The sequence below is a fragment of the Uranotaenia lowii genome, chromosome 2, assembly GCF_029784155.1.
Source record: "Uranotaenia lowii strain MFRU-FL chromosome 2, ASM2978415v1, whole genome shotgun sequence".
In the NCBI taxonomy this organism is placed as follows: domain Eukaryota; kingdom Metazoa; phylum Arthropoda; class Insecta; order Diptera; family Culicidae; genus Uranotaenia; species Uranotaenia lowii.
The window spans coordinates 263769003-263787845 of NC_073692.1; the positions used below are offsets into that span (position 1 = coordinate 263769003).

General features: G+C 34.6%; 1 protein-coding gene across 12 annotated transcripts in view; it reads left to right on the forward strand.

Moving 5' to 3' along the window:
• The first annotated feature begins 6026 nt into the window (after nucleotides 1-6026).
• Nucleotides 6027-18843, forward strand: part of LOC129749178 (disco-interacting protein 2) — a 194074-nt gene continuing 181257 nt past the window's right edge. For all 12 annotated transcript variants that reach the window (XM_055744091.1, XM_055744092.1, XM_055744094.1 and 9 more), the window contains exon 1: nucleotides 6027-6600. The gene's annotated coding sequence lies outside the window, so the exon portion shown is untranslated. The remainder of the gene's footprint in view (nucleotides 6601-18843) is intronic.

Genomic DNA, 18843 nt, shown 5'->3' on the forward strand with positions numbered 1-18843 from the left:
GCCCCATCCTCCTCCTGCTGTGGCGATGTCAACGATCACCGATCAAATAAGTATTCAAGCTGAGAGTAGGCACATCCTAACACCCTGTCCAAGTCCACCTGATTCGCTTAAACTTACTCCCTTAAGAGGATTTATTTTTCTTTATCGAAATTCATGCTTCTTTTATTGAATGCTTCCCACATCTTCCACCCAGTCATAACTGCACTGCATCTACGTACAACAACACGTTTCAACCAACAACCGGTCCGGTCCGTTTGCTGATATTTTTGTACCCCCTAGACCGGGTCTGGCCAGGTCTGGTCTGGTCTGTACCGTTTAGACCCCTTGGGCTGGACCGAGTCACAGCCTTCTTACTGGACCGAACTCAGATGAACCTTATTTTCGCAGCTCCAGTCCAGTCCAGCAACGGCCATTCAGTCCAGGTTAGCATCGGTAACGACCTTTTGCTCGCGTCAGCAAATTTCTTCGTAGCTCGGTGAAACCTGTTATTTTGATAATTTTATTCCTGTTTTTATTCATTTCTCTCCCCGATTTCTCCATGTACACACTCGGTCTATGGGTCCAGCCGCAGCAAAACTCCATTGAGCCGAACCGGGTTGGCCTATCGCTAAACCAAAAGTTGGAATCCAATAGGAAGCTCCACCAAAATATACTGAGTACTCTCGCTCGTATGATCGTATCTGTGGCAGGAAAGTTTTGGAACATCGCAGTTTTCGTGCGTAGATTTGGCTTTTATCAGCGAGATCCCGGGATAAGGCTCAAGAAAAAAGTGAATCTAACTCCCGAGTCGTTAAGTCAAGTCCGTTTGTTGCTCGTGGCGTGGCGACGTGGTCACGTTGCGGCTGCTCAAATCGCTATCGCCATCGCCATGGTGTTGTGTTTTTTGTTACGATTGTTTAACGAACAACAACAACTCGAACAAGCAAACGGAACAAAAGCGTCCGGCAACCACAGAGAGAGAAAAAAACATAAAATCAACTTGTTGAATTTAGTAGCAGCCTAAGAGAAGAAAACATACCAAAAAAAACAGTAGGGAAGAATTTTACCAACAGCTCTGGCCCCGGGGCAGTAAGAAATGAAAACGGAAAAAGAGAAACCTGCACTCACTCGAGAGCAGGTTTATGCAAAAGGGGGCCAGAATCCTCGCCCTGGACACACGAAGGTGGAGCAATGTGCTGGACAATGACTTATGTATCCCGGCTTACACGCTGATCGTCCATTTGCCGGACGTGTTCCAATATTTGGTTTCTTTTGGCATTGACTTTGACTGAGCTATTTCATATTTCATATGCTTACGGGCGAAGGGTTGTGATGATGAATGGTTTATTGGCAAGAAAACTATTTCACAATAAATTGCTGAAAATGTACAAGCTTAAAATACAATGCTATACCATTGTCATTTTTATGAATACGGCTGTTTATTTGGGTTATATTATTATATACAGCTCGTTTTGTCACAGCATTTTTGGTGCATATGTTTCAATATCTTATGTTAGTAGATTTGGACATCCTGAACTCGAGTATTTTGTCTGTCACCAATTTGGTGATATGACATTTATAAGTTTAAAAGTGAATCAATTCAATCGATCATTGATAACTGGTGAACCAACAAACCTACAAGAAGAAATAACTAACTCTGAATATTTTTATTCTCCTTCAATCAGATATTATAATTTTGGAGATGTTACGCTTTTTAAAAAAATTAATTCTCCTTGAAAATTGAAAAGATAATATTACAGCTATTTCTGACATCACTAGAAAAGTCTTCGAGTATTTGATGTTCAAAATTTTAATTCATTTCACAACTTTATTAGAGACTGCAAAACTATATGATTTTGCTTTCAAAAATATTTAATTCCAATTTGGTTAAAAATTTCTTTAACATTTTGTAAAAATTCCATTATTCTACAGAAATCAGCAAAATAAAAGGAAAAATAAACACTGTGCCCAAATTACTCGACTATTGAAGAAGTTATGCGTTGCAGGCTAAAATTGATCCTAGGGCTAGTACAAGATCTCATCAAATTTGGGCCAGATCGGATCACGGGAAAGGGTCGCTTAACGACCCTGAAGTTTGTATGGGATTTTGAGACATTTAGTTCGGGAGAAACATGCAAAACCAGTTTTCCATCAATAACTTTGGTTCTCCTCGGCAGGTTTCTTTTGAATACGGCTTTTCTTAAAACCTAATTTATGACAAATATTGAATCAGAAGACTGTATATCAATTAGAGTTAAGATAAAAAAGTTATTAGGGTTCAAAAATGGGGTAACTTCTCGCATTTTTAGGTTCATGCCTGAAATATTTTATCTCGTGTAACCATGATGAAGTTTGAATGATAAAAGTCCAAAAAGTCCGATTTTCGTAGAATTACTGTATTTCAGGCCACACAAATATTAGAAAGCTCAAATTTTGTGACATAATAGTGTGAAAGTTCTAAAATATTATCAGAGTAAACAATTATGGAAGTTCAAAGTCGAAGAAACAGTGCGAGTGCTTCCAATTTCTATACAATTATGAACGGTACTGTAGAATCCGTATAGGCTAGTGTTGCAAGATTTGCATTAAAAGCGTTAAATATTTAAACTAAATGCTTCATCTAGCGCTTCAGCAATTTTTAAACCCATCATATTTTACTTATAAGGTGATTAGATCTTGGCTTGTTTCAACTTTGATTCGACAACAACCGATTTTTCAAGATCATCTTTGCTATTTTACCGTATCTCCTTAGGATAAAATTGTATAACTTTAATTTTAACGTGTTAAATAAAGGGGTGTATTTTGTTGAGATAAACAACTTTGTAGAAAAAAATAAAGTTCTGAAATGTTTAACGAAAAAGTTTTGTTTAGTTATGGACCCCTCGACTTCGTTTCATATATCAAAATATGCGCCTTGTTAAACTGAACAATGTTGTCGAATCACTGCACAGTCTATCTTTTCATCCCTGGGCGCTATTAATTTAATTCCGCTTAATTAAGCTTTCCAGATTGCCCTGTTTTATTCGGGTTTGCCCGGATATTTAATACAAAATTTGTAAAAAGACCGGTGCGGCCCTTTTAGAGGATTACATTGAAAAAATTCCGGATTTTTTCCGGATTTATTCACTTTATTTGCTTTATCAAACAAATAAAAAATAAACAATTGTGCTGTAATTTTTTTTTTATTTACGCGTTCAAAATGCAATTTTTTTAGCCAGTTTGATGGAAAATATCATGAAAGGTTTTTTGGAAGTCTAAAATACAATTCAAAATCTGCTGATGGGTTTTGACGAAAAAAAAATTCTATCAATCTTTTTTTTTGGTTTTTTTTTAAGTTATCACCCCTGAGATAACTTAATTTTCCCGGATTTATGGTCGATCATTTTGCACAGGTGTATCTCGGCTGAACCGATTCCTAAAAAGTGATACTTTTTGGAAAGCTTGCGCTAAGATTCAAATTGTAAGTTAAGAGGAAACTAAACAAATCTACTTTTTTTATGACGTAACGACGCAAAAAACGTGTACCAGCACCTCTAAAGCAACTCGCCTGTGTTAAAAAAATTTTATATACACTCTTTGGCAACTTTTGTACATTATAGAAACATCGAATAAAACTACGTATTTCTAACTTCTAGCTCAAACGAAAAGAATTATACAAATTGGACGATATTCAACACCTTATTCGTACATCCTGAAAGTATGAAAGAGAGCGCTAGTTTTGCTCTCAATGCATGCAAATCGTTGCCAGTGACAATATTTGCGGTTTCTCTGATTGAATAATATTTTTCAAATAAATCATCTGATTTTTAGCAATCTGGTTGCCCTGATTATCGCAGAGAGAACTAAAGGTTGTTTTCTTACTTGAATCCTGGGCGGGAGAACAAATTTGCAAACACGGCGGACTTTTTATCAAAAACAAATTTTTTTTCGTCAAAATTTATCAACAGATAAATACGATTTAAATTTTAGGATTTCAATAAACTTTCATGATTATTTTTATGAAACTAGCTCATAAATTGTTCTTTTAAGTGTGATTTGAGAATGAAATGAGAATAAACCCGGTCAAAATCCGGGCTTTTTCAATTAAATTCGGGCAACCTGGCTGGACCGGACTTTTCCAAATTTTATATGTATTAATTATCCGGGCGAACCCGAATAAAACCGGGCAATCTGGCAACCTTACTGATAGATAAAGTTTTTTTTTATAAATTTTGCGTCGGAATCGCCTGGTTTTCCCCAAAATTTCAAAACTTTTAGTTTATGTACCGTTTGAAGAGTAAATGACTCATTTTGATGTCTTCAGATGATGATGAAAAAATCACTGTATTTTTTATAATAGGTAATTCATTTCAATTCATTGAATTCCAATGCGTTTTGATGTATGTTTTTCAATTATCTATTTAGAAAATTGAAACGCACATTCGACAAAAAAAATTAAAGGTTTACAAATTTGTAAAATAATGTGTTCATGTCACTTAAAAGAAGATGGTTTAAGATTTTGAGCGAAATTGATTAACCCCTGGGGCTAATTGTCCATAATAAAAAAATTAAAAAAAAAAAACAAATATCCAGTAGTCTCTCGACATTCTATTTTTTTTTAATGTAAAGAAAATTAATTTGACTAGTTTTAAAAAAGAAACTGTCATTCCTTGAGCTATCTGCTTAACATATTGTATTTTTAATATATGCTGCTCTACGAAAGTTAAAAAATCGATTTTTTTTAACGAAACTGTTTTTATTTGTTTTACTCGATGGCTTTTATTTGGATGAATTTGAAAGGTCCTTCATTTATCTACCACTTTATGGGCTATGATTAAAAAAATAAATACTTTTCTATCACCCATCACATCTTCGCATTTTGCATCTTCGCGCTAAACACTAAACTAGGTGATCCTCTAACCACACACGCTGGTGAATGGTCCATATTTTCCCTTTTAGATAAAAGCATAATTCGATTAGCAATATGATGCTTTATCATTTCCGCCAGCAAATCACTGACCGCATTGCTTCATAATTCGTCTGTCCTCAGCTCTGATGTGTCCTATATATAGTCCAGTAGTAAGTACCCGCGGCAAACGCTTGAACGTGAAACAATTAAATTCAACACGTTCCCCAATTGCGCCGCTAAAGTAATCATCCAAAGTCGTTGGCTACACACAACACCAATAATAACCAGTCCGCGCTAATGGCGAGGATGAAAACGGGGGTCCATATTGAATGTGTTTTGATCATCTCAACCAGCCTCAGCAGCACTTTACGGAAAACCAGTTTCACGTTACAATTTTAAGAGAGAAGCCACTGCCTAGCTGGATCACGCAATCCTGACGCGATGCTTGGAGTTCCTCTACCTGATAGATCATCGAGGGAGGATATCCTCCAGCTTGAGCCTTCGTGGAAGAGCATCGAAGGTTTTCGGATGGAAGGAATCTCTACGAGCGCAGGAACACGAACAAACTCCCTCAACAGCAGCCATTCGCTCCATTAGCTAGCGCTAGTAGCGTGAAGAGATCCTCTCACGATCGAAGGCCGCAGCACAGCATCTTATTTTCCGCTAATCAAAGCACTTTAGGAAGCTACTACTGTGTTCTAAGTCCGTCGTCGATTCACGAATGCGAAGCGATCGCTTCGACGCAGCAGCAGGAGCAAATTGCCGTTCTCTCGCTCTATTAAGCATTCAGAAAACGGGCGCCACAACGCCGTTTCTCTTCATCGAGTCTTTAAACTAAGTCAATCGAGCTCGAAAGCAGCTCCTCACATATGTCAGGAGCTGAGCTTCTTTCCGATCGGTACCGAAAACGACCAGCCCAGCAGCACGCAGGTTTGTTTTGAATTCGATTTACCTGTGTGTTTCCACAAGTTCATCGTAGCTCTCGCGATCGAGCTTAATCGTTCCTACTAGCTGAGCGCTCCCAGTTGATCGTTTGTGCATGGGATCGCGCGAGAGTATACTTTTCACGTTGTTTAGCTCTTTGGTTTTGTTACTGGCCCGCTCGGGTTGTTGACGGACGGCTTTCCGTTAACGCGAGATTCCGCTGTTTGTTAGTCCAGTGCATCGTAGTCGGTCGACGCGATCGGTCCGTTGTAGATTGGAGTCGGTTTAGGTGTTGTGTTACGTGTGTTTTTTTCTGCTCGAACTCGGCATTCCAGACACCTGTGTGTTGTGGGGTCTTCCGTTATCAAGATCAACAACCCTGTGCATGTGTGTAATGAGAGTGATAAGAACCAGAATAAACATCTTCTGTCGTGGAGTTTGTGATGAAGTGGTGGGACCAGCAACTGGCTAATGTTTGGAATTGAATTTGCCTTGAGGGGATTGATTGTAGAAGCAAAAAAAAAACATCTTTCTCGGTTCTATGTGCCAAGTAGAAAAGAGAGAAGAATCGTGAGATCAGATCGATGTAGATATCGTTGCGCAAGAAGAGCACTCTAAGTGTGTTGCCCCGAGATGATCTAAAAAGGCAGAATAACTAGGCAAGGGTTGTGTAACCACGAAACGAATTGATCGTTTTAATTGAGCAGTGAAATTAAGATACCACTCGAATAATTAAACCCAATATACCAAAGTGTATCGACAAGGAAGATTGAAATTTGTGAAACCCCTACTTACAGTGAAGTTTGGATGTAAGTGTTCTGAAGGAGTTATTTGTATGGTTCACCAACGAGCAAGCCGCAGCTGTGCACACTGCAGATTTCGAATGCTGTTTTGGATTACTTTTCGTCTCCAGGGATGCTGTATGGAAGCTGACGCATTGAAGGATTTAATCTTTGGAGATGGTTTTATGTCAATTTTTATATGTTGCTTTTACGTTTTATAAGAGGTCCTTTTTTTTTGTAAATGAACCGCAACCTGTACTCCAACGCATACCTTTTTATTCAATGAACTGTAAAAACCTGCTTCAGTAGTGGGCTAATGCCGGTACTAAACTGCCCGAGCGCTGTTCAGGATCGAGTTCGTCGCTTGTTCGTTTTCAAATTGGACTCAAATCAATTTTGTATGTACATTACAAAAGTATTTATTAACCTTTGAAGTTGAATTAAAATTTTTAATTCCTCGAGTGCAATCAATTGCAATTCTTTTATTCATACAATGCAATACATTCTGCAGCGTTTAAATTGACGTGACTCTAAAACTCCTTAGCCAGGATGACCTTGAAGTCTTAGTGAAGATTTTAAATTATGAACGACTCCTTTTTTTCTGACCTCGATCGAAAATTGGACATTGGACATTGGGAATCAAATTCCTAGCCTTCAAAAATCTCGTAAACAAAATTTCATCTCAATTTGATGCATATTCATGACAATATTGCAATAACAGCGAACAACCAAAACGGATGACCCCTGACCCAAAACTTGATACCTAACATTATTTGACTTCCCTCAAAACTTCAATTTGCAAATTGTCAACTCAATCCAATGTATAACAACGACACTATCATTAAAACAGTGAACACATAAAATGGACGATCTCTGACCCGAAAATCGAGATGAATAAAAACTAGTATGTGCAAAATTTCATGTCAATCCGATGCATACTCACGATAAAATCGCGAAAACGTTGAAAAATGTATATGGACGACCCTTTTTTTCCGACCCTCGAACATTAATTGGACACATAAAATCAATAGCTCTTCTCTCAAAACATTGATGAGCAAACAATCAATTTCTTTAAGAAGGCGTTTATGTTTTATTTCAGATTGAATAAAAGGAAAAAATGGTGAAAGTCTGAAATATTATGGAAATGCATGTTGAACAATTTAAGCCTTGTTGTATTTATGAAATTTAAACTTTTACAATGCAACCATATGCCTTTTTTCTATAATGGGATCTTTTAATTATCTGACAATTTGCGCCGGGGGTCTTTAGACACATTCCACCGTGACGTGAAATCGCTTTTCCGGACTTTTTGCACTGTTATCGTTCTAGAAGTCAACCAATTTACTTGAAAATGAAAAAAAATTGTAGCAAACGGTCGCAAATTGAATTTCCTTCAAAATGAATACAATTTGGTCATTTTAAAATTTAAGTTGTTTTTCTTGTGACTAATTACTTTTGTGACGTGAATTCACGCTAGAATTAACCATTTCGGACTATAGTACATACATCCTTGAATTCCTGTTCTCTCTGTGGAAATAGAATATTGGTGTCTTCGAATGAGTTGTATAAAAAATAATTACCCACAATTTGATGTACAGAGCTTCTCGATTGAAAAACAACGAACGAAGTTATGCTGATTTGAAGTTGTGACGTGAATTCACTCAGTTCAAACAGAACAGGGTAGTTGACTGAATTCACGTCACGAAATATAAAGTTATACTGTGGCTATACTGAACCATGCTTTGGAGTCTTCAAATTTTATGTAGACGATATTTTGTTGTTCCGACTTTTACAATCATATTTTTTTAGTATCTGCACCTAACTTTTTCCTTATTTTGATTGGCACTTGAATAGCAACATATTGAGGGATCATATGTTAAATTAACTACTGTCTTTATTTAAAGATTCACAAAAAAAATTTTTTTTTTCAATCTTTTTGCATTTTTATTTGAAAATAATGAACTTATTAAAAAAATCAACTAAATTATGCTCGATTTGTCAAAATCCGACCATCTGGAGGGTCGAAACAGCTTTCAGAGCACATTTTCATATACAATTCAACGAAAAATCAAATTTTGTGACGTGAATTCACTCATTCGCGCTGTTGTAACTCAGCTAGATTCCGACCGATTTCTATAAATTTTAGTGTTTCAGAATCGTCTTATCATTTTTGAAGAAAATCTCATTTTTTTATTTAAAAATAAGTCAGAGTTTTCTCGTAAAATTAAAAACTTCCCTTTTTTTGTGACGTGAATTCACTCATTTGCGACTGTTTTTGTTCGCTTTTCAAACCAACTATATTGGATATAAAAAAAATTCTTTTTTCTACAAAATGAAGCCGTGTTTTTTGGCTTCTGAACATACTAAAAATATTTCCGAAAAAAAATCATCCATATATTAAAATTAATGATTTTGTAAAAGTTGTCAAAAACACCACTTTTTTCAAAAAAAAACTGATTTTCAAAATCATCTAACACATGTGTAAAAAAACTTTTTTCTCGTTTTTCGTTGGTTTCGTGTGATTTGAATTATCAAAATTATAGACAATTTTGAGATTTTTTGATACGCGAACGGATAAAAATCACTTTTGAGCGGTACAAGCGCGTGGAATGTGTCCTTAGATCTTCTCCAAAATTGAAAACTTGGTTCATTTTTGCGACCTTAAAACACATTGACATGTATTTTTTCAAATTTCTAAAAAAATATTTTTCGAGTTAGATTTTATTATTTTTTTTGTTAATAAAATAAAACAATATTTCAAAGCTGCATAATAACTGGACATAAACGAACACGCTATTAGATTATTGGTTGAAACCTCGAAGTCAGTTTTGGTGCATACACTCTACAAAGCATGAAAAATAGTGTTTTTTTATCTGCTAAGAAAATTCGTTCCCACTTTGTTATAAATGCGCTCTATGTTAGTGCAGTTGTTCGATCATTTTTTAAAATTTTCGATGCAAGAACAAGGATGTATTGTTATTATTTCTTCATAACTCGCAATGAGTTGTTGACCCACTTTGGTGTCTTCAGATGGAAATTGCACTATAAATTGGGCTATACAGTGAAATATTCGCTGATGCGGACGGTACTTTTAGACACCATTTAGAGCTTATTTACAATTTTACATGGTGAAGGTCATAACTTCATGGTGAAGGTCATAACATAATTTTTATACATATTTTATTTGAAAAACTGATAAAATTTCAATGCGTTTTGATGTACTATTTTATGATTTCCGTTGAAAAATAACAGAGTTATGTAGGTTTGAAATATGGTTTTGTTTCATTTACAAAAAAAAACTAACCAAATCTAATTCGGAACATGAAAATTTTTGAAATATGAAAAAAAAACATGTGTTTTTAAGTCGTAAACATGAATGAACTTTTCAATTTTGGGGAAGATCTAAAGACCCCCTGTGCAAATTGTCAGATTAAAAAAATTCCAACAAATCAAAAGCTGTGATGTTTTTAAAAATTTGTGAATTCCAATATAATGTATCATCTTAGGCATTCTTATTGAAATTTAAATATGAATTGGACATTCTGAATAAACATTCTTCAAATTGAAGGAGCAAAAATTTAAAATATGGTTATGGAGATATTTTCTTCAAAATTATCCGTTTTGAGCTCATTTCCCAGATTGACAATACACGAGGCTATTTTATTACTGAATAATACATTATTGTTTTTCCAATTTCGCAAGTTGCTTTTAATTATAAATCATAAAAAGAAAGTTTCTAAATGTGCTCAAAGTTTCTTGAATTCGAGTTTTGCAGTTCTGTTCTATTAGGAGTTCCTAGTTAGTTCTCAATTGATCTTGCAAATGTTAATTTTTTTTCTTCATCTCAAGATGAAATTTCTATTTCTTTCAAGTATCGAGGTTGAAATTTTATATTGTTTACATTTATATATACTTCCTATTCTTACTAAAACAAAATGAAATAAAACTAAATTTCAGTATAAATTAAAACTTCAAATCAAAATTTGGTAAATAAAAAAAAACCTCAACCAGGAGTCGAACTTGAATCTTCTGATCACCTTACCCTTAGGCTAAATCATCAGATGTAAACTAGTTATGTTCATCATGCCCCGATCAATGGTGCTCTGTTCGCCCCGAGTCAACAAGTTAAAGTAAAAACGCTTTTTAAAATTGGTTATAATTAACAATAAAAAAATTAATGATGGTAAAAATTGAGCAACAATGTGTAAATTAGACTGAGTCTATTTGAGGTCATTTTTGAATTTGTGAAACCCTAGAGTCTAAAAAGCTTCGAATTGATTTAGAATTTTTAAATAATGTTTACATGGTTTGCGTTTAGATGGTTTTTAATGAATGAAGACTCCCATATTCAATAAATGTAACATACATATTATCGAAACCAATGTCTTAGTGTTTTCATAAAGTTTGGTACTTTTTGATTTTTTACAAAATTTGCCTGTTTCTAAATACTCCTCCCGCTTCAGTTTTTTTTTCAATCTAAAGAGTTTTTCATTGTATTGAATATCCTTCCATTTTGTTTTTCTAAAGGGTGACACCTTCAATCTTGAAAATATCAAATAACGTTGAGGTTCAAGACAATCTTGAAACTCAGATGCCATGAAAAAAGGTTCGCTTTTGAATTATGTTGAAATTTCATTAAAAAAAGTGTATTCTATTTAAAATAATAATTACGAACTTAAATTTTTCCATGAAAGGGGTAGCAAAGCACACCGGGCCAGCTAAAAGTAAGATATAAAGTTAAGGTCGACAATGTTGTTTAGCGAAAACTTTCTTTGGAGATAGGCATAAATAGGCATAAAAACCATATGCAACCAAAAACCAAGGCTCAATTCCACAGAATAAACAAAAATGATGTTGATTGTTCAGTACAAAATATTCAATTTTTAAATTTATTCATGTTAACGTACCTTAAAAATTCTGCAAAAAATCATGGATGAGTTTTGAACCAAAACGAAGCTTTTTAGATCCCAGGGTTTCAGAAATTCAAAAATGACCACAAAAATCGACTCAGTCTAGTGTACATGATGTTATAGTGCGTACATTATAGATCAAGATGATTTAACGATCAAAAGAGCTGATTTTCCGGTGCTCAAGAATTTAAACATTTTCGTCACTTGAGAACCTGTTTTTTTTTTTAAATATTTCTGTGAAGATGATAAGGAGATTTCTTTTTTGCTGAAAAATTAATACTAGAGGAACTACAAAACTGTTCTTCGTGAAAACTTAATTGAGAAAATACGCATTTCCTTAGAAAAGAAGGGTGTCCAGTTCGCCCCGGGTGCTCGTTATGCCCTTATCTCCCCTACTACTGGAATACTTGACAGCAGTTCTGAGAACTGTAAAAATATCAAAATTTCGGAATGCAGGGCGAATGAAAAAAATCGATTAATGATTATGAGTTTATCATTTGTTTATATCATTTGAGAATAAATTCTACTAGGGGAGATGGGGGCATAATGGCCACCTTAAGGGAAACGGTTATTTAACCATAGAAAATAGCTGTAATATGCAGTTTACATTATTGTTTCGTGTTCAGACACTTGAAAAGCCTACTCCCTAACGGGCTGAAACGTGAAAAACTAGATGAAAACGTTTAAAAATGCATTTTAAAAAAATTTGCCAAAAGCTGAAAACCAGCCACTGTGGAGGCATAATGAGAACCCCCCCTGAGGCAGTATGAGCACCATTAATCAGGGCAAGATGTGCGTTTTCTGCCGGGGAATCTAGCAGCGAATTCAATTCGATGAAGTTAGGTGAGTCGTAGATTCATCAAACAAAGCAATAACAAAATAATCTAGGTCTGTTTGTAGAATACAAACAATTCACGCACGCTCATACATTATGTGCTTTGTTCGAAGGATGATGCTACTAGCCGTATAATGTAACAATAAAAAAATCGATCATGAATTGTAAATGGAAAAAAATCACCTCGAACAGTAATCTAACGCTTGTCTTTTGATTACCTCGCCGACACCTTACCAATAGGCGAAATCGTCGGATGAAAACTAGTCAAGGTGTGGCGCTATAAATCAATTTTAATTCGCTGCTAGATTCCACGGCAGAAAATGTTCATTATGCCTCGATAATATGGTGCTCTATATGCCCCTAGTCAACAAATTTAAGTAAAAACGTGTTTCAAAATTGATAAAAGTGAAAAATCAAAAATTTTATGATGGTAAAAATTGAGAAACAATGTGTAAATCATGTTGCATTGCGTACATTATAGATCAAGGTTATTTTAAGATCATAAGAGCTTATTTCGTGGTGCTCAAAAATTATTATATTTTCGTAACTTGAGAACCAAGCTAGTTTTTTTTTAAATATCTCTGTAAAGATGATAAGGAGATTCCTTTTTTTGTGAAAAATTAATACTATAGGAAATACGAAACAAATCCTCATGAAAATTTATTTAAAAAAATACGTACTTCCGTAGAAAAGAGTAGTGCTCATTATGCCCTGGGTGCTCGTTATGCCCCCATCTCCCCTACATATATTGTTATTCAAAATTGTAATCAGTTTTCTTCATTTTTCATGACTTCAACTTAAACTTAAGTCCCAGTATTTTTTTTATTGAAAAGAGCCTAACAGAAAAGCTTAAATCTCCAGAGTTGTTGAAAAATGATAAAACTTCGTGAAAAATAAGCGAAATTATAAATATAAATATAGATTAATTTATATCTATGACTCCAATAACCATGTTGAATTGCGCTCAACTTCCATTTACAGCATTTAGATCATGTGCTTTTTTATCACAGAACTCTCAATCAAAAACATAAATAACCTAATAAAGGATGTTATGATAGGCAAAAACGGCCATGGCTCAATACTTGAATGCAGTCTGAGACATATCAAAACCAGTTTTATGAAGTTTTTAACAAACCGTCGCGTCGCCTGAACTTAAAGAAGGATATCAAACTTTTATGATTTGAACGTTATAAATGTCACAAAGTTTCATTGAAACAATCACAGCTCTGAAACCTTTCGAATATTCTCAAGTTCTAAATTTATTAATATTAACTAACGACCCCGATAACGATATTCGAGAGAGAGAAAAAAAAACACTTTCACACACAGATTTCCACCATCGAAATGTTCCGAACATAAAATCGGTTTTGATGTTTTCATCACAGCCCTAAGAGGAGCGAGAATCAAAAGCCTTTTTTTGATCGATAACATTCAAAAAGGTTGTTGGTAACGAAAAATCTCTCAACCGAAAACCGGTTTCGAATTCGGCCGCCTCAATTAAACTCCTCGACACTGATGATGCTGGTTGAAGAACTTGCTCGGCACCTTTTCAAAATGGTACCTTCCATCATCCATCCTGCTCGATTCATTCATTCATTCATTCATTGGGTGCGAATTGTATTTCATAGTCGCTCTTCTAGGAATGCAAGCAATGCTCGGTCAATATAATCAAGTACCTTCGGCATTATTGTCTTCTTAAACTTAACGGGTACCTGAGCCGAAAAATTAAGGCGAAAAAAAAAACAAAAGAGCAAAACATCGCGCTGCACAAATAAAAATTAATCACATTAATACATCTTTGCCGCGAAGCTGCTGCTTTTGGGGCTAACCAAAAGAGTGACTCTAACTTTGGCGCTGAGCTTAAACCGAGCCAGAAATTGAAGAACGCCGATCCGCTAAATGCAACTTTTATGTTTTACTTGGATCGCTTGCTGGCTCTCAGAAAGCAATAAGCGCGAAAAAAAGTTAAGCCAAATATCAACCCGGTGATGTTGAAAGCAGCCACGAAAAAAAAAATCCAGAGGTGCGCCTTCTTTCCTCAACAGCGAACCTTTAATCCTACTTTGACTGGGAAGCTGTTTTGGGTGCGATTTTTGAATCACGACTTGTGCGGAATATTAAAGTGTTGTTTTTCTTTAAGTTTTTTTTTTCGAGAAGAAGGAGGTTTATGCGTTAGGGTTTTTCCTACACACCAAGATCCCTCAAACCAAGTACCTTTTCTCATAGAGTAGGTGCTTACTTATGTGGGCAATGTGATGATGTCTTAAAGGTAGTTTTTCTCCCGCCAGATGAAAAAGCAGCATTGATCAACAACGTCTTCAGACCGACGAGATCTGATAGTTGGTTATTTTGTGCGGGTGTTGCGAAAAGTGACCTTAAAATAAGTCTGCGGGCTGGCTGCCGTTTGGTTTCTTTTTCCTTTTCTTGTGACCACCGCTGCAAGCAAGGGGTATCAACTCGGTCAGATTTTGGCTTAGCTTAACCTACTTAAGATTGACCCCGAAATATCAGCTCCAGTTTAATCGCAAAATATTGATCGTTAATCGTCAAGCGCCAACGTCAATAGGCTGCGGTTGTCTGACTTGTGGGCGAGCAATTTTGTTTATTTCGAAAATAACTTCATCATTTTGAAGTGTCTATGAAATTTATTTGATCATTCATGCAACAAAAACAATGTACGGGTTGAGTTGAACTTTTGGGAAACTCCATACGAAAAAGATATGCAAAAATTATTGAGTTTTTGATAAACAAGGGAAGTTCAAGGGAAGGTCATGGAAATAATAATATGAGCGAGCATTGTTCTAAACCCAAGCAACCGAATTCCCTTAAAAAGGGTGCAAGAATCTTAGTCAGCTCTCGTTTCTGTCCGAAGAGAATTCTAATCAGCCTAAAAATTAAGTCCTAAAGCTACTTTGAAGTTCGTCTAAGTGGCTGAAGAGATTGCTATTCAGCCTCTAAGAGAATGTTAAAAAAGTTCTTCGACTTTTAGTACACTTAATAAATAATATCAAAATCCGAAAAATTCTTTCTACATGTTCATATTCAAATTCTCCAAAGGAAATTTTCCGCTGAACAATTGACATCACTGCTGGATCCCTAGCGAAGTATTGCATGGCTACTTTGCATGAAACCATCGCAAGGCCCCAGCAGTGATGTCAACTGAATTTATGGTTTTTCAATGCCAAAAGACATACCCCTATTAAACAGCTGATAACTTTTTTGCCTAATAAGATACAAATTTGCGGTCTTCGACAAAGTTGTTCAGCGGAAAATTTCCTTTGTAAAATTTACAAGTTTGCACAAAAACCAATAACAGGCTCGATTCCACAGAAGAATCAAAAAAGATATTGATTTTTCGGTACAAAATATTTAATCTTCGCATACCTAAATTTACTCATGTAAACGTTACTTAAAAATTCTGCAAAAAATCATGGATGAATTTTGAACTAATATGAAGCTATTTAGTCCCCAGGGTTGGAGAAATTCAAAAATGGCTCCAAATCGACTCAGTCTACCTCACAGTGTACAATTCGTTTTCCTTGCCCAGGAGTAAGGCCACGCGAAAAACGACAAAAAATGACAACGCCCACTTCACTTGGATGTTAACAACAGTACGTAGCCAAAATTTGGTTGAACACTACACGATTTTTTAAATGACGATTATTTTTTAGTGTATTTATAACTACACAAGAAAAAAAAAAATTTCATTTTTCCGAGGGGTTTCCGATGTTTTTTTCGAGATAGCTTTGAAAAATAGACAAAAATTCGTTTAATCTATTTGTAAACTTTTTTTGGCGAAACTGTAGAACATCACAAAGATTTTGAAGTTAGAGGTTTTAATTCAAACAGCAATTTTTCCGAAGCCAGTGAGGAATTTTAACGTCAGCGGAAATAGTTAGAGAACTTTTTTTATTGTCTGTTTTCCCAATTCCGAAAATTTGGGAATTTTGACCATTTTTTTTTTTAAATTTTAAGAAATTTTTGTAGAGATTAAACCAAATAATCTTATGTGTTTCTCAAAGCATAATTTAATTAATTTGCAGTCTTAAACAAAGCTCTTCAATGAATTAAAATCTTTAATATCAAATACTCAAAGACTTTCTTCAGTGATTTTAAAAAAAAAACTGTAATATTCTCTATTCAAATTTCTAAAAAATGTAAAAATTAATTTTAATAAAGCGTTGTATCTCTGACACTAGATTATCTGGGCAGGGCAACATCTGAGTCCTTGATTGAATGGAGGATGATAACTACATTCAAAATTAGATTTTCTTTTCCGTGTAGTTTTGTTTTCATCATTTATCAAAAAATGGATTCATTTTAAAATCTCCACAGCCCATATAATTAAAACAAGAGCTAATAGACAAAATATGACAAATGATTCGCATCCAGGAAGCTGAATTCTTCCCAAAACGGTTATCAAAACATGGGTATCAAAAATGCTTTGAACGTTGCTTTTTAAAGTCTTGTAGTTGAATTTGACTTCTGGATCTGAATCTCGTTTCTAGATAGCATGTTATTTGAGCCGTTCTTAGACCTTTATTAAGCCGCAAAAACTTAAAATTCTTTCCTAAGAATAATTTGATATTTGTCCCGGCCCAAGTAAGAGGATTAATAAGTCTAGAAATTGAAATTTTAACAAACTTTAAAGAGCATAGTTTTAAAGCTTAAGATTCAGAGGTTTTTCCCCATTTTTTGTAAAAATGAATCCTACGAAGTTTTAAGAACATTTTAGTTCCATATTCACGGTGTTTTATGCAAATTTTCCAAGTTCTATCCTCTGTGTTTTGTATATTAAGACAATCTGTAATTAAAGATTGTGAAACGAGAAACGATATTCAGAATTTCATAAGTTTTGTCTTCCGATGCTAACAAAGATTTCGTGTTAGACAACTAAATCATACCTCAGTTTTAGTTCTTTTTGATTCGATTTTGAAGAGTTTTGGTAGAGTTTGAATCTCTGCTTGAGGATTGGATTCGTATGCCGCATTGCTACTCCAAAATTCAATCTAAATCCGATGTATTACTGTATCTTTTTTTAAATTGTCCAATTCTGAACTTTCCCTCCTAATTTGAAGTTTTTAACCTTCCAAAGCTGTTCGAGTCAATATGACCCGAAACGCACATTAAGATAATCTTGATCTTCATTCCAGTATACTGAAGAACTGAGATTTTTGAGAGACCAAGTATGTTCGATGGAAATAATAATCAAATTAACGAGAAAAAACTAAAATTTGAGTCTGAAAAATCTGTTAATTGAGAAATGAGATATAGCGAAGCAAAGCCAAAAGTGGAATTCATTTTTTAAGTAATTTTTTTTTACTACCGGAAAATCTTAGATAGCGGTCAAAACTTTCATGGATCCCCAACATATCTATACATACATCGCCGGATAGATTTAGTTTTGACGATTCCAAAGGTCAACAAAACACTTAAATACATCAAAGCTGTCAGAAATTATAAATAATTTAAAAATAAATATGCTTTTAGAACTTTTTTCATTCGGAACTAACTACAGATTTTCTGGTAAAACTTAATTTTGCAGAATTAAGAAACTAGAATAAATTATCTTCATAATGAACCTTATATCATCAAAAAAGGTTTGCTACCAAGGGAACGTCATCAAAATACAGGTCTAACGTTCCGAAAATGCTTTGGAGGGTTAATCTAAAGCTGCATTTATCTGAAACTGATTACCTTTTTTCTTTTAAATCGAATCTGGACCAAATTCGAGTATTTTGAAATAATTCCTGTATTTATAGATGCAAAAAAATACATGTATGAACATTCTATTTTTTTTTTTTTTTAACAGAGAAGATCGCTCCTTTGAAAATATTGAAAAAGATCGACCAAGCAAAGATAGTCAATTTAAATAAAGAGATTTTGGAAATAATCGACGCTACGATACTCTTTTTCGAGTAAAATAAGTCTTTTTTGGTAACAACCTTCTAAGTTTGTCAGAATTGCTTGTACATAAATAAAATTTGATGCTAAATGAACAACTGGAAAAATATTCGAGTTGTTCAATACTACACAATAATTTCGAACAAAGACCCTCATGGGGAAGGGCTCCAGAACTAGAATTTGTACATTTTCCAAGTTAAAAAATATCACCATGCCATATTTAATTTTGATTGGATGAATGATGTTCGACTTGTGTATTTTTGACGTGAAATATGGCACTCCTCTAATGAAGGGTTAAAATCTATTTCCGTGTTTTAAAACTTGAACTTTGCTGCCAACCGTGGCCTAGATGATAGCGTTCGAGTCTTTTAAGACCGCGGTAATGGGATAGAATCTTGGTTTTAGCATTTGTAAGATGTATACTTGAGTGTAAATTACCTTATTTGAACTGGATGATTTCTCCAAGGAAACATGAAGTTTCACTGAGATCAAATAAATATGTATGTTTGAATTTGAAAGTGATTCACAAGTATTCTTAGAATCATTTCTAGGCCCGAAACTTTGAACGGTTTTCTTTAAAAGAACACCATACCAAATTGCATGTTTATAGGTTCAAGCATA